We start from the raw sequence: 17,308 nt of genomic DNA, 5'->3' as shown, positions 1-17,308 counted from the left end.
TCCACCCCCTCTCAGAGTATGAAGAGCAGGCTGCGGGGGAGGGCCGTGACTGTTCCTGTGACAACGTTGAGGCCGGCCTCCCCCAGCCATTCAGTGATGAAGCAGCTTAGTCTCTGCACATAGAAACCTGAGGGTGATGCTCAGTGCAATGTAGGAGGCAGCCCATACAGTTACCCATTCTCTCCTCTTTCCATTACAAGCACCAGCAGGTAGAGGATGAGGCCAAGCCCCGATCCAGAGTCCAGCCCCAGCCCCAACCCACGGAGGACCGAGAACAATGATGACAATGATGAATTCTCACCTGCAGAGCCATCACAGCTGTCACCTGCACCCTCCACCAGCCCAGAGACACTCATCTCGGTGGTCATGGATCTAGCTTAGGCTCAGGCTCGCACTCTGTTTGTCACCGCATGGACATATATCCACAGTAGGATGAGGCAGGGACAGCCAAGAACTGCTGGAGAAGAGGCCTCTGCTAAATCCAGGTCTGATGATGAGCCTCTGGAAGCGGTCCTGGATGCACCGAGAGGTGGGGGAACATCAGGTAGGGATGTTAGTGGCCCTCAACAGAGTAGCATGCAAAGCGGCGGAGTCCATCCTCCTGCTCTCTGATGCAGTGGCATTGACATGTGCGCACATCGAGGTCTCCATGGGGAGGATGGCAGATGCATGAAGACCCTGGTCCAGCAGAACTCCTAGTTTCTGCTGGAGATGTGCACAAACTTGTGCTCCATCACTATATAGTCATGTATGAGCTTTCTCGGTGGCTACATAAGAGAGAAACAGGGCATCTCAACCTCCCTCCAGGTGCTCCTTTCACTCAGGGAGTCAGGGAGGGGCCGTCAGGCACCCAAAGGGAGGAGGAGTGTCAGGCAGACATCCCTGGGACCACCAAGATATCCAGGCATTCCGAGTGCCCTCTGTCGATGACCCCATCAGCTCCAGCCTCTGGGAACTGCTCCAGAGTAGGAGACCCAAAGAAAGTCAGGGCCCTCCAGGCCTCAATCCTTCAGAGGACACCCTCCAAACTCATCAGAGACAGGAGGGCATAGTGGTCAGCAGGCTGCCTCCACCCTTGCTGCGGAAGTTGGAGAAGCACCGAGACGTAGTTATAGGCAATGTAAAATTAAGAAATGTTGAGTTTGCTCTGGTGGCATGGGTGCACTATTATTGTTCATTGTTGCTGCATACTTGTAAATATATATATATATTTGCACCTCATGGAGGTCTCCTTGGTTTTTCTTGCTTCTGTTAGTGTTAATGCCTGTGCACACACCCAAATTCAAGGGGCCAACCAAGGCAGGGTCTATGTGCCCCTGAATCGTGCCTGCGCATGGAGACATCGATCTTTGCCAGGGCCCTTGTGAGCCATGTGTGAGAAGCCTCCCAGGCACGCTATTCCCTTACCCTTCACAGTCTACACCATTTAAACACCTTCTCCTTGTCAGGAAGAAATGTTTGGCTTCCCCTTCAGTTGTCCAGCTAAGCTGACCTGCAGCTCTGCCCACCCGATGACCCTCTTCCCATCCAGCATTTAGTGAGCTGGACATCGAGGGAGTGGCCAGTGCTTCCGCAGCAATGGTACACATCTCGTTTCAGGCCTGTTCGAACACTTTCTACCCTTCACCTATGACCCCCCCGCCCTCCCCCACATCACCATTCACACCAACCTGCCCCGGTGTCACATTTATCCTCCCTACTGTCACCCTTCAAACCCCTCCCCCACTATCATAACCCTTCAACCCATCACTGTGAACATGGATGTGCTCTCCCTTCCGGATGAGCCCACACCAGTCATGGTCGAGATGCCCACCCTTGTCTTGCCCACCCCTAAGATCCCTGTCTGCTTCAGAGTCTCCTCCAACAACCCTAACCGGCCCTTCACCCATCATCGACTGACCCTCATCCTCCCACCCTACCACATTCCACTGCCCCCCCTTTAACCGGGACCGTTCCCTCCCACCACCAATACCCTCGGTTTGGCCCACAGAATTCCACTACCGATACCACTGACCCCTCCCTCTGAAACTTTCCCCCCACCCACTCACAGTCCCCTTCTCCAACCCCTCAGTCATGGGTTAGAATCGTCTGGTCCTGTCGCTGGAGGGTATCATGGCTGGCGGGGGGGGGATGGGTGGAAACAATTCAGTGTGAGAGGCAGAAATCTGTCTCTCGCTGGTGTGATATCACAGCGGGATCATCCGATGGTGTCCGCCATCACAGAACGCTAATTCTGCTGGAGGCTGGTGTGAACCCAATTTGCATCCCGGTAATCTGGCCCAGAACACATCTGGACAAGTGTGACATGCAGAATTTGGGACTTACCGTGAGGGCTTTGCTCAGATCGCGGACATCCAAGGAGGAGAAGATGCTGGAGCCCTACAGCTACTGGACCCTGGAGGAACACATGCATCGCATGCTGGGTGGATTCTCATGGACATGGCTCTGCCGCAAAGCAACTCACAGAAGGTGGAAGGTCATCGTTGATGTCTGGGGTCTGCTTCGGAACATCATGGTCTTGGCCATGGGCTGCTATGGATAACCAACGAGGCTGGGAGGGAGAGGGAGGTCCAGCTGTGAGTGAGAGAGGAAGGTGTACTTGGGGGGGGTGGTGGGGTGGTGGGGGGGGTGGTGAGGTAGGGGGGTGGCGGGGCAAAGGTGTCAGGGGGAGTGAAGTTGGTAGGGGTAGGAGGGAGTATCGGGGGGAGGAGGGCGTAATAGGGGAAAATGCAGCAAGTGGGGATGTAGGAATAAAGCGGGGAGGAAGGTGTAAATGACGGAGTTTGGAAGGGGGAAGGTGTCCGGAGGGAGGAGGGAGTTGGACGAGGGAAGGTGTCTGGGGGAGGAGGGAGTAAGCCTGGAAGAGGGAGTAAGAGTGGAGGAGGGATAAGCAGGGGGATGGATGTACAGATGAATGTGCAAGGGAGGGTTCTGTGGAGTCAATGACTGCCTCCTGGGGAGCGAACTGAGGGTGGGAAGACTCGTGAAGCCTGTCAATGAAGCTGAAAGACAACGTTAAAGGTGGGGGCAGTGGAATGTGGTAGGGTGGGAGGATGAGGGTCAGTCGATGATGGGTGAAGGACCGGTTAGGGTTGTGAGAGGGGATAGAGGGAACTGGTAGGGTGGGAGGGTCAGGGTGCATTGGTAGAGCGGTAGAAGAGACGGCGAGGATGGTGGGTATGGACTCAGAAGCAGATATGGACTCTGGGGGTGGGAAGGAGAAGGTTGGTGAGGTCAATGTGGATAGGGGTGGGATTCTCAGGAAGATAGGGAATGTGCATGTTCACCGGCACATCCTGAAGCAACAAGGGTTTGGGTGGTAGGTGACGGTGGGGAGGTGAAAGTTGATGCCAGGGGGTCGACAGTGATGAAGGAAAGGACATGGGTGACTGGGAGAGGAAAGGGTGTGGGAGATGATCAGAAACTTAACAACTACCATGGTTGTTGAAATTGAAAGTGAGCGGAGCCTCGTGTTGGACAGGCACCGGTGCTGCATGGGAGTGTGAGCAGTGGATGGGTGGAGATACAGGTCAGCTCAGATGGACAACTGAAAGAGAACCCCAGCGGGCAGCATTGAAAATGCTCCCAACAGTGAGATGAGTGTGATGGACGAAGGCTCCGCGTGCGTGGGAGAGTGCTTGCATGAGGCTCCAAAAGGCCCTGCCACCCACACACACTTCTCTATCTGGGATCACTCATGGTCCAGCTGCATGCAGCTGAACTGCTAGTGAAGGTGGGTGCAGTGGGAAGACTCGTGAAGCCTGTCAATGAAGCTGAAAGACAACATTACATATTATTCAGTGAAAGTGAATATATTTTCAGATTATAAAGTGACAAAATGTGTTCACCCGTGCAACCACTTGTGATCAGCAATTCTTAACTTTTCTAGGCATACCAGTTCTTCTAGGTGCTACCGTGACATCCGCAGCAGGGGTGGAGACAGCCTGTGCAATGGCTGGCCCTGTTGCCTCTGATGATTTTGGCTTGTGTCCCCTAGAGAGCCGAGGCTTTGAGGGCCCCGGCTTGCTTTGGCTGTCCTCCTGTGGGCCAGCTGCTCCCTCTGCAGTGACAGAAAATGGGGTTGAGGGGGTCACAGGCAAAGGGGACTCAGAGAGAGTGGACAGCCTTTGAGATTCCCAAGTGGATGACCCAGGGGTGTCCAACTGCTGCTCCTCCTTCCTTCGGGTGCCCGAGGGCCCTGGCCTGACTCCTTGAGGGGAAGGAGCACCTGGAGGAAAGTTGAGGTGCCCCATTTCCCTCTCGCATTGCCACTGCAGGAACTCACCTATGGTTACCGCGATTGCAGGTGTGCGCATTCTGCTGGACCAGGGTCTCCATGGTGTCCACCATCCTCCCCATGGAGACCTCCGTATGTGCACATGTGGTCACCACTTCATCAGAGAGCAGGTGGACTCACTCCTCCAACTGGCGTGCCACTCTGTTGAGGGCTTCCAACAGTTCTGTGTGATGTTCCCTCGCCTTCTACTGACTTTCCACAATGAGCTAGGAGGCCGAATCCAGAGGCTCGTCATCTGACTCGGACCTCACAGATTCCTCTTCCCCAGCAGTCCTCCGAGTGCCGGGAAGCTTGGCTACACTTGCCTCCTCCTGTCCGTGCGGTGACCACCAGATTGTGAACCCGAGCCTGCTCTAGGTCTAGGCCCTACTGAGGTGTATGTCTCTGCGCTGGTGGAGGGTGTGAGTGTAAGCACTGTGATGGATCTTCCAGGCTGCTTATTTCCAGCTCTTCAATGGAGGAGGTGTCCTTTTGGCAGGAGGTGAGGATGTGGATGGAGCTGAGGGACTGACTGGCTGAGGGTATGGGTCACTTGGCAGAGCTCCCTGTGAACCAAAATAGAGATAATTAGTGCATGGCAGCAGAGTCAAAAGCAGGAGGGAGAGCACTCACAGTTGCATTAAGAGAGGAATGATGTGGTGCAGGATTCTCATGTGGGTGTTCACTGCCGACCTCACCGTCACCGCAGGCACGGTCCACATCCTCACCAGTCAGCGCGATGGCCACTCCTCAAAGTGAGTGAGGGGCCCTAATGTGGGCCATTCCACCCCCAATCTGGGACCTCTTCCTGCTGCTGTGAACCAGCTTCTCCTGCATGAAAACAGGTGGAAAGAGTGTGGGCAGGACACATGGCACTGCGTGGAATGTTTGTGTGGTGAGCGGAGCGATGGATGGGATGAGGACACAAGCTCGAGAGGATATGAGCCTGATGGAGATGTAAGGGTGTGTGTGAGAGTTAGTGGCGTTGTCCCTTGAGATGTGAGATCCCTGTGGATGTGTGACAGGCTTGTGAGTGTGTGAGTTGAGCGTGATGAGGTGGTTCTGTTACCCTGGTGGAATGGATGAGAGCATTCACCCTCTTCCTGCACACGATGGCTGATCAACTCAGTGCACCAGTGGCACTGACCACCACTGCCACAGCCTCTCAAGCTGGATTAGTGACTGGTGGCCCTCCTGCGGCCAGAGTGGGGGTAGAGGACATCGCAGCGGCCTTCCACTCCGTCTAGCGGGCGCCCCAGAGAGATGGCATTAAATTTGGGGCTGCCATCCGCTTTTCTTTTAGGTCCTGTAGCCTGGTCTGAAGACATGAAGTGGGCTGCGCTCTGGTGTGCTTTAGATATGGCGGCCGGAGCGAGTAAGCGCTGAGGTCACAGCATAGCGGGCAAATCTAATCCCGCCCACCAGCAATCTGGTGTGTTTCCCGTGAATGCGTTATTAATTAGGCGGGACGTGCCGGCAAGTGGATGATATAGCACAAAAATCTGCTAATGCTACTGACAGGTAAAACGCCATTTTACACGCCTGCTACTGCAGTTAGTGCAAATGTAGGACGATTCCACCCATGGTCCCCTTCACCAACCACCCCCCCATCACGGTCCCTTCTCTAACCCCTCACTCGCCATCCGCTTCTCCAACTTCTCACTCGCCATCCCTTTCTCCAACAGCCCCCCTCCCACCGCCAACTCACAGACCCTTCTCCAACCCCGCTCACGGTCCTCTTCTCTACGCCACACTCATGGTTCCCTGCTGCACCCATGGTCCTTCCAATGTTCCCTGGTCCATTCCCCCATCGCACCCAACCAAACCCCCACAAGGCTTCATTCTTTCACCCACCTTTTGGCCGCCTCACCTGCCCCACATCTTTGTGCCTCTCCTCCCCTTTGTGTGCTCCATGGACCCCTACCCCAACCCCCCCCACCCCCCCCACCCCCCCCTTTCCTCCACCCCACCCCGCCCGCAAACCTGTTCGCTGCACACCATCCTCCTGCTCCAGCCGTCCACCTGCTGCCTCATGGCCGCCATTTTCTGCTCCTGCTGGCGGCGGGTGTCATGGTGGGCGGGAACGGAAAATATCATGAGAAGACCATAAATCGGAATGATGGCACTGCAAAACCAGCTTGTGTTTGTGTGCTGCAGTTGTCAATAGTGGGCCACATTTGCCACTGCAGCACGTCGGGAACATCATTTCAATTTTTTGCATCACATTATAAGGACTTCTTGCCGGAATCATGCCCCCGTGCTGGACCGCCTGGGTATGGTGGCATGCAATTAGAATGAACCTTTTCCTTTGCACAGTGGTACATAAGCCACGTGCACCTCTTGGCAGAGCAGGAGAATAAGAGGCTTCCTCCACGGTCCAGCGTGTTTCTGGTGCATGAGAATTAATGTGGCACAAAGCAGGTGATACGTCATGAAAACCCACCATTGCGGCCGGCGTGTAGAATGCCATTGGGCAAAACCGTTACCACACTGAGCACAATGGGGGAGAAATCCAAACCCAACCAGCACTAGCCTCCAAACTGCCCCATGTCTCTAAAGGGCTCCTATCCAAACTACCCCATGTCCCCAAAATACCCCGTCTCCAAACTACCCCAGTCTCCAAATTAGCACATGTACCCAAAATACCCCAGTCTCCAAACTGCCCCCTGTCTCCAAACTGCTCCATGGCCCCAAACTGCCCCCAGTCTCCAAACTGCCCCATGTCTCCAAACTGCCCGAGGCTCCAAACTGCCCCATGCCTCCAAACTGCCCCATTCATCAAACTACCCCATGACCCCAAACTACCCCATGTCCCCAAACTACCCCATGACCCCAAACTACCCCATGTCCCCAAACTGCCCCATGCCTCCAAACTGCTCCATGTCTCCAAACTGCCCCCTGTCTCCAAATTGCCTCCTGTCTCCAAACTGCCCCCTGTCTCCAAACTGCCCCCTGACTCCAAACTGCCCCATTCATCAAACTACCCCATGACCCCAAACTACCCCATGTCCCCAAACTACCCCATGACCCCAAACTACCCCATGTCCCCAAACTGCCCCATGCCTCCAAACTGCTCCATGTCTCCAAACAGCCGCATGTCTCCAAACTGCCCCCGTCTCCAAACTGCCCCCTGTCTCCAAACTGCCCCCTGACTCCAAACTGCCCCATGTCTCCAAACTGCCCCCTGTCTCCAAACTGCCCCCAGTCTCCAAACTGCTCCAAGTCTCCAAACTGCCCCATTCTCCAAACTGCCCCATTCTCCAAACTGCCCCCGTCTCCAAACTGCCCCATGACTCCAAACTGCCCCATGACTCCAAACTGCCCCATGACTCCAAACTGCCCCATGTCTCCAAATTGCCCCCTGTCTCCAAACTGCCCCCTGTCTCCAAACTGCTCCATGTCTCCAAACTGCTCCATGTCTCCAAACTGCCCCCTGTCTCCAAACTGCCCCCTGTCTCCAAACTGCCCCCTGTCTCCAAACTGCCCCATGTCTCCAAACTGCCCCATGTCTCCAAACTGCCCCCTGTCTCCAAACTGCGCCCTGTCTCCAAACTGCTCCATGTCTCCAAACTGCCCCATGTCTCCAAACTGCCCCCTGTCTCCAAACTGCCCCCGTCTCCAAACTGCCCCATGACTCCAAACTGCTCCATGTCTCCAAACTGCTCCATGTCTCCAAACTGCCCCCTGTCTCCAAACTGCCCCCTGTCTCCAAACTGCCCCCTGTCTCCAAACTGCCCCCTGTCTCCAAACTGCCCCATGTCTCCAAACTGCCCCCTGTCTCCAAACTGCGCCCTGTCTCCAAACTGCTCCATGTCTCCAAACTGCCCCATGTCTCCAAACTGCCCCCTGTCTCCAAACTGCCCCCTGTCTCCAAACTGCTCCATGTCTCCAAACTGCCCCCTGTCTCCAAACTGCCCCATGTCTCCAAACTGCTCCATGTCTCCAAACTGCCCCATGTCTCCAAATTGCCCCATGTCTTCAAACTGCTCCATGTCTCCAAACTGCCCCCTGTCTCCAAACTGCCCCATGTCTCCAAGCTGCTCCATGTCTCCAAAGCTGCTCTGTGTCTCCAAACTGCTCCATATCTCCAAACTGCTCCATGTCTCCAAGCTCCCCAGCCTTGCAGCCCTGCTCCAGGCCTGTAAGTTACGCTAACTGCAAGCCACATTGGCTCGGTCGTGTTCTGTGCCAGAGTGAAATCCTGCTGGTGGGGTGGCTGATCGGATGGAGTGGGGAACAATTTCATTCAGTTGTTAATTTGAATCCCAACCATGAGATGTAAAACGCTTCTGATGGCCTTTGGCGGTAAGGGCAATTTGGCGTTGTCCCGCCATGATGATCACAATCCTAAATTGCCGCTGTCATTTCCCACCTTCGGGAAAGCGATTTTTCACTTCCTGCCATATTGTCTGTCCCAGTGGGAGGGGATAACTCTGCCCACCATCCTGTGAGCGAAGAGAATTTTGTCCCTTTTGCCTTGGTTTACAGATGGCCCTGATGGCTTCAAAACAGCGTTGCAAGTCATGACGGTCAGCATATTTTTGTATATTTCGGGCTTTCTCTTCCCACCACGCGTTCTTTACCTTTTGGATTTGTCTTTGGGTGTCAATCTTGAGCTGTTGGAATGCTCCCATCTTGACTTGTAACCTTAGTTGTCCTGCCTGGCGATGAAGGCTGCTCCTCTTTGGTCTAGGAGGTCAAATGTTTCAGAATCATTTTTGTCGAACCAGTACTGGTGACGGCAACCCAATGAGCTCCATTGTCTACCAATGTATAGCATCAGTCCTGCTGACTTTATTTAACCCCACTGTTCGGAATTGAGTTGGATGTGTGAAGATTTTCCAGATTGGTCGTGAGCTGAATTGGGAATTCCTCTCTTCGGTCAGGCTTCTTTAGGGCTGAGACATTGATCCTCTTCCTCTTGGAATTTTGGGTCTTGCGATGTCTTGGTGCTCGGTGCATGTTCACCACTGGTTAAACAAGCCTCTGATCTGTCCAGCAGGCATCAGTTCCCGGTATGGATCGAGCGATACGAGATCACTCAGATCTTTGATCCTAACAGCGACATAACTGGAAATGAACAAGAAGCCAGAACTGGAAGACGGCACAATTCTCAGAGAATTGTAGAGCTGGAGGATGTTACAGAGATTGAGAGTGGCAAGGCCCTGGAAGAATTTGAAGTCAAGAATGAGAATTTTAAATTTGAGGCATTGCTGGACAGGAAGAGAATGTAGCTCAGTGAGTAGTGGTGTGATCGGAGAATGGGGCTTGGTGTGAGCTAGGATACAGGAATAGGGTAGCACGAGGTCATGGACAGGTTTGAACATAAGGCTAAGAATTATTTCTGGCAATGTATTATTGCCTTAAAATCAGATAGATACCCTTGTTACTACTTCAAATACATTGACATAAGCCTGTTTGCCATTGGATAATGGAAGAATCACCATTATGTCAATCTTTGGTTGTGAACTATAAATGAGGTTCATTAAAAATAAAAGGTTATGAGCAGCAGGAAGTCAAAGCAGCAGTTGTCTCACTTGATTACAGAGCTTACTTCTCGTCCCCAAAGAGACACAATCCATTTATAAGAAATTGGTGTCTTGAATAAACATGTATTCTCTGCATAATATAGAACCTTTGTAGGATTTACCAAACAGCTTTGATTCTCTCTCTGGAAAGAGGATTTCTAATCACTTTGACTTCTAAATAGTTGCTCAGGCTGCCTTGTTGGCATTCTGAAGCTGATAGGATGGTGTTTTCTGTACCCCACTTATCTATGCAAGCATTTAGAAAGGACCAGAATATGAATCTCAGCAATATGTAAACTAAAAAGCTGACCTCGAACAGGATGATGCACAAGGGGGATGGTAACCACCCTACTTTACAGCCTTCCGGGCTGAATATTGAATTCAACAACTTTAGATCTTAAACTCCCCCTCCCCCCATCCCCACCCCATTTCTTCCCCCTCCCCTTTTTTTTCAATAATTTATATAGATTCTCCTTTTCCCACCTATTTCCATTATTTTTAAATCTACAACTAATACCTTGTTAGTCTTTCCACTCCACCCCCACTAGAGCTGTACCTTGAGTATCCTGCCATCCATTCTTAATTAGCACTTTTCTTAGATAATATCACCACCTTCAACACCTCTTCGATCCTTTTGTCTGTGACATCTTTTGATTATCTGCTCCTATCACTGCTTGCTTGTCCCCACAACCACCCCACCCTCAACTTCTCTCTCCCCCCGCCCCCCACCTTAGACCAGCTTATATTTCACCTCTCTCCTAACTATACTTCAGTTCTGCCGAAGGGTCATGAGGACTCGAAACGTCAACTCTTTTCTTCTCCACCGATGCTGCCAGACCTGCTGAGTTTTTCCAGGTAATTCTGTTGAAGTTTTGAGTACCTGTCTTGTGCCCATTGGTCAGAATAGTTTGAATTGGTGATTGACATTGGGTAAGCTACCAGTGCCCTCAAAAATGGCATATATGGGGAGGTCCTGCTGAGGGATTATATGGGGGCCAAGGGGCTGCTGAGGTGGCAGTGCTCATAGGGCAGCTACCTTCTTCAAATGGAAGATGGACCAGTGGAGGAGGAGGAAGATTGAGGGAAAGCTTTCCTAACACTTCGACTAAGGAGCAGAATGCTGTTATCACAAACTATTGAGATCGACACACTCTTCCAACTGTCCATTTGTCCTCCGGAATCAGTAAACTGCTCTCAACTTTACGGGTCGTATACCTTTCTCTGTCTAATTAGTTGATGTGTCATATCTAAAGTGCTGTTTCTTAATAAACTATCTTAAAATTACATACAAATAGTCGACTGTCTATCTTAGGTATCTGTGGGCCCGAATCCAAATATTTTACACATCGCTAACTCATCTAACCTGGACCAATGTTCACCTTTGGGGCAGAATTTAATACCCTGCCCTAGGATGAGTTTGGTAGCAGGGCGGACATTTAATCAGAAGGGAGGGCAGTGGATGGGGACCCCACATCTGCTCTGGTTAAATCCGAGGATAGCTTTCCCACTCTGCCGCCAATTGAAGCTCTTAACTGGTAATTAAAACTCACCTAACCCCTCATTTTGCCACCTGTGGGCTCCAGGAGGTTGAGGGGGTGGGGGGTCCTCATTATAAAACACTCAGGGATCGAGGGATGTGGCATCGGGAAGATGGGGCCAGCTGAGAGCCACCCCCTGCCCTTGCTGCTGACTCCTCTGCTTCCCTGCTACTCCCACCCCTCGACTCAACCTCTCATCATCACTCACCTGTGGCCTGGGTCCATTGACAATCCTGGGCCTCTGGTTGGTGCATTACTGACAGCAGCCACCGCCTCCCCAGTGGCACTGCTGAACAATGCACAGCTGCTGGCCTCCGATTGGCCACCAGCTCTCGGGGACCGGACTTCCTCCCCCAGGGTCCTTGATCCTGGGAAGGCTGCCCAGTTAAGTAAAGTACCTCGTGGAGGCTGAGCGTCAACTCGCAGACACTTCCTCCTACCTCTCCCTGGACCATGACCCCACCACAGAACATCAAGCCATTGTTTCCAGGACTGTCACTGACCTCATCTCCTCTGGAGATCTTCCTCCCACAGCTTCCAACTTGATAGTCGCCCAATCTCGGACGGCCCGCTTCTACCTCCTACCCAAAATCCACAAACAGGACTGTCCTGGCAGACCGATCGTGTCAGCCTGTTCCTGCCCCACGGAACTCATTTCTCGTTATCTTGACTCCCTTCTCTCTCCCCTTGTCCAGTCCCTTCCCACCTACATCCGTGATTCCTCTGACACCTTACGTCACATCAACAATTTCCAGTTCCCTGGCCCCAACCGCTTCCTCTTCACCATGGATGTCCAATCCCTCTACACCTCCATCCCCCACCAGGATGGTCTGAGGGCCCTTAGCTTCTTCCTTGAACAGAGGCCCCAACAATCCCCATCCACCACTACTCTCCTCCGTCTGGCAGAACTTGTTCTCACACTGAACAATTTCTCCTTTAACTCCTCTCACTTCCTCCAAATAAAAGGTGTGGCTATGGGTACCCGCATGGGCCTCAGCTATGCCTGTCTCTTTATGGGGTATGTGGAACATTCCTTGTTCCAGTCCTAATCCAGCCCTCTCCCACAACTCTTTCTCCGGTACATCGATGATTACTTCGGTGCTGCTTCATGCTCTCGTCGGGTCCTGGAAAAATTTATTAATTTTGCTTCCAATCTCCACCCCTCCATCATTTTCACATGGTCCATCTCTGACACTTCTCTTCCCTTCCTTGACCTCTCTGTCTCAATTTCTGATGATAGACTGTCCACCAATATCCATTACAAGCCTACCGACTTCCACAGCTACCTCGACTACAGCTCCTCACACCCCGCTTCCTGTAAGGACTCCATCCCATTCTCTCAGTTCCTTCGCCTCCGTCGCATCTGTTCTGATGACGCTACCTTCAAAAACAGCTCCTCTGACATGTCCTCCTTCTTCCTTAACCGAGGTTTTCCACCCACGGTCGTTGACAGGGCCCTCAACCGTGTCCGGCCCATATCCTGCGCATCCGCCCTCACGCCTTCTCCTCCTTCCCAGAAACATGATAGGGTCCCCCTTGTCCTCATTTATCACCCCACCAGCCTCCGCATTCAAAGGATCATCCTCCGCCATTTCCGCCAACTCCAGCATGATGCCACCACCAAACACATCTTCCCTTCACCCCCCCGGCGGCATTCCGTAGGGATCGTTCCCTCCGGAACACCCTGGTCCACTCCTCCATCACCCCCTACTCCTCAACCCCCACCTATGGCACCTCCCCATGCCCACACAGAAGATGCAACACCTGCCCCTTCACTTCCTCTCTCCTCACCGTCCAAGGGCCCAAACACTCCTTTCAAGTGAAGCAGCATTTCACTTGCATTTCCTCTAACTTAGTCTACTGCATTCGTTGCTCCCAATGCGGTCTCCTCTACATTGGAGAGACCAAACGCAAACTGGGCGACCGCTTTGCAGAACACCTGCGGTCTGTCCGCAAGAAAGACCCAAACCTCCCTGTTGCTTGCCATTTTAACACTCCACCCTGTTCTCTTGCCCATATGTCTGTCCTTGGCTTGTTGCATTGTTCCAGTGAAGCCCAACGCAAACTGGAGGAACAGCACCTCATCTTCCGACTAGGCACTTTACAGCCTTCCGGGCTGAATATTGAATTCAACAACTTTAGATCTTAAACTCCCCCTCCCCCCATCCCCACCCCGTTTCTCCCCTCTCCCCCCTTCCTTTTTTTTCAATAATTTATATAGATTCTTCTTTCCCCACCTATTTCCATTATTTTTAAATCTAAAACTAAAACTTTGTTAGTCTTTCCACCCCACCCCCACTAGAGCTGTACCTTGAGTATCCTGCCTTCCATTCTTAATTAGTACTTTTCTTAGATAATATCACCACCTTCAACACCTCTTTGATCCTTTTGTCTGTGACATCTTTTGATTATCTGCTCCTATCACTGCTTGCTTGTCCCCACAACCACCCCACCCTCAACTTCTCTCTCCCCCCCCCCCCCCCCCCCACCTTAGACCAGCTTATATTTCACCTCTCTCCTAACTATGCTTCAGTTCTGCCGAAGGGTCATGAAGACTCGAAATGTTAACTGATTTCTTCTCCACCAATGCTGCCAGACCTGCTGAGTTTTTCCAGGTAATTCTGTTTTTGCCCGGTTAAGTGCCTCATTGACACTTAATATGGCAGACTTTTCCAAAAGTAGGTGACACAGGTCTCTCCACTCTTCAGCCGGCAGGCAAGACCCTCATCGCCTACATTAAGTACTATCCTTGGTGTAGGTGCAGAGTAGAGTTACTAGAGTAGGAACAGGGATAAGGGGCTTCGGTTATGTGGAGAGTTTGAAGTTAGGATTGTTCTCCTTTAGCAGGGAAGGATAAGGGAAGTGTTAATAGCGGCTTTCAAAACTATGTGAGGTCTAGATAGAGTAGATATGGAGAAACTGTTTACACAGGCATAGGGGTTGGTAACCAAAGGACACAGGTTAAGATACTTGGCAAAAGAGCCAGAGGGCAGATGAGCAATGAGTTGTTGTGATCTGGAATGGTCTGCCTGAAAGGGTGGTGGAAGCATACTCAACAATAACTTTCAAAAGAGAATTGGACAAATACTTGAGGGGGAAGGGGAAGGAAACTGGTAAGGATGTGGTGAAAAAAAAAGGGGTGTGGGACTAATTGGATATCTTTTTCAAAGAGCTGGCACAGGCAAAATGGACCAAGGGGCTTCCACACTACCCTATATTTGAATAAATGCAAACATAGCTGAGGCTAACCTCTAGAATGTCTATGGGTCCATCTCCACAGGATGGCTGCTGTCCATTAAAACATGAAGACCTGCTAAGCACGGAATTCAACTTACCTTGGAAACTATGGTCCATATTGAACACAAAAACATAAGGAATAAGAACAGGAGTAGGCTATTTGGCCCTTCAGGCCAGCTCCGCCATTCAATAAGATCACGAATTATCATCTGCCTGAACTCTAACTTCCTGCACTATCCCTGTATCCCGTAATTCCCTCAGTATTCATAAATCTATCAATCTCTTTTTTGAAGATACTGAACTGTCGAGCATCCCAGCTCTCTGGGGTAGAGACTTCCTAAGATTCACAAAGATTGAAGCTCCTCAGAACATCGCATGGCAGAGGCGGTCATTGGTGGGGAGGGATAATGGGGAAACTATTGGAAGCAATTCTGAGGGACAGAATTAATCTACATTTGGAGAGGCAGGGCAGTCAGCATGGTTTTGTTAAGGGGAGGTCATATCTGACCAATTTGATTGAATTTTTCAAAGAGGTGACCAGATGTGTAGATGAGGGCAATGCATTTGACGTAGTCTACTTGGACTTCAGCAAGGCTTTTGATAAGGTCCCGCATGGGAGATTGATAACAAAGGTCAGAGCCCATGGGATCCAAGGCAATTTGGCAAATTGGTCCAGAATTGGCTGAGTGGCAGGAAGCAGAGGGTGATGGTCGAGGGGTGTTTTTGTGACTGGATGCCTGTGTCCAGTGGGGTTCCACAGGGATTGTTGTTGGGTCCCTTGCTGTTTGTGATATATATAAACAATTTAGACTTGAATGTAGAAGGGTTGATCAGTAAGTTTGTGGATGACACGAAAATTGGTGGGGTGGTAAATAGTGAGGAGGATAGCCTTAGATTACAGAAGGATATAGACGGGCTGGTCAGATGGGCTGATCAGTGGCAAATGGAATTTAATTTGGATAAGTGTGAGATGATCACTTGGGCAGGACAAACAAGGCACGGGAATACACGATGAATGGGAGGACCCTGGGAAGTACCGAGGATCAGAGGGACCTTGGTGTTCATGTCCACCGGTCCCTTAAAGTAGCGGGACAGTAGATAAGGTGGTTAAGGCTTATGGGATACTTACCTTTATTAGCTGAGGCATAGAATATAAGAGCAGGGAGGTTATGCTGGAACTCTATAAAATGCTGGTTAGGCCACACCTAGAGTACTGCGTACAGTTATGGAATCCGCATTATAGGAAGGATGTGATTGCACTAGAGAGAGTGCAGAGGAGATTTACCAGGATGTTGCCTGGGTTGGAGAGTTTTAATTATGAGGAGCGATTGCATAGATTGGGGTTATTTCCCCTGGAGCAGAGGAGATTGAGGGGGGACATGATTGAGGTGTATAAAATTATGAGGGGCATAGATAGGGTAAACAGGAAGGAACTTTTCCCCTTGGTGGAGGGATCAATAACCAGGAGGCATAGATTTAAGATAAGGGGCAGGAGGTTTAAAGGGGATATGAGGAAGAATTTTTTAGCCCAGAGGGTGGTGGGAATTTGGAACTCAATGCCTGAAAGGGTGGTAGAGGCAGAAACCCTCATAACATTTAGTAAATATTTGGATGTGCACTTGCGATGCCATGGCATACAAGGCGATGGGTCTAGTGCTGGAAAATGGGATTAGAATAGTTAGGTACTTGTTTGACCGGTGCAGACTCGATGGGCAGAAGGGCCTTTTTCTGTGCTGTAGACCTCTATGACTTTATGATTTCGTAAGTATCTGCAAGATATGAGACCACTCAGCATGCCTACAGGGTTAAATTTATGAGGACCGGTTTCATGAACATGGCTTGTATTCCCTTGAGTTTGTTGATTATGGAAGAGGTGTTTCTACGATGAGTAAAGGATTTGATAGAGCAGGTAGAGAGAAACCATTTCCTCTGGCAGGGGTCCAGAACAAGGAAGCATAACCTTAAAATTAGAACTAGGTTGTTCAGAGATAATTTCTTCACACTAAAATACTGGAAATCTAGAAGTCTTTACCCCCAAAACACTGTTGAGGCAGAGGATCAGTTGAACATTTCAAAACCGAGACTGATAGATTGTTAAGCAAGGTTATTGAAGATTATGGAACGAAAGTAGTTAAGATACAAGTCAGCTAGTAGCTAATTGAATGGCAGAGCATGATTGGGAGGCTGAATTCCTCCTCCTGTTCTAACTCCGTATTAACTGAAGAAATCCCTCCCTTACCACACACACCAGCAGAAACTGTATTTTCAAGTTTCTTCTAGTTAAATAGTAAATCAGTCATTAGGTTTTTACAGTAGACAATGACTACATGTCAGTAAGCAACTGTAAAGTGCTTTTGGATGTGCTGAGGTTGTGAAGGTCCTATAAAATTGGAAGTTCTTTTTTATTTTGCAATGGTATTTGTATTAGAGATGTCTCTTACAATTGTGATGATACATTCAACATTTATATCCAATACCTCGCCCGTAAATATAACAGTGAAGATGAATACAGGAGATCAAGGTCAATTTTCTGAAATATGATTACCAAGCAACAATGTTGAAGCACATATCACACCTCACAGGAAACTCCACACTAATTGTCTCATCAATCGTTGCTGTCTGATTGAGGAAAGGTTGGATTACTAAAAGCATGAGAGTACATTTTCAGCCTGTCAATCATTCAGCACGTCCTAGCCATGACAAAACAATAGTTTCTCATTAAACTGATT

Source organism: Cetorhinus maximus, chromosome 5, assembly GCF_964194155.1.
Source record: "Cetorhinus maximus chromosome 5, sCetMax3.hap1.1, whole genome shotgun sequence".
NCBI classification, from domain to species: Eukaryota; Metazoa; Chordata; class Chondrichthyes; order Lamniformes; family Cetorhinidae; genus Cetorhinus; species Cetorhinus maximus.
Note: the sequence above shows the minus strand (reverse complement) of the source record.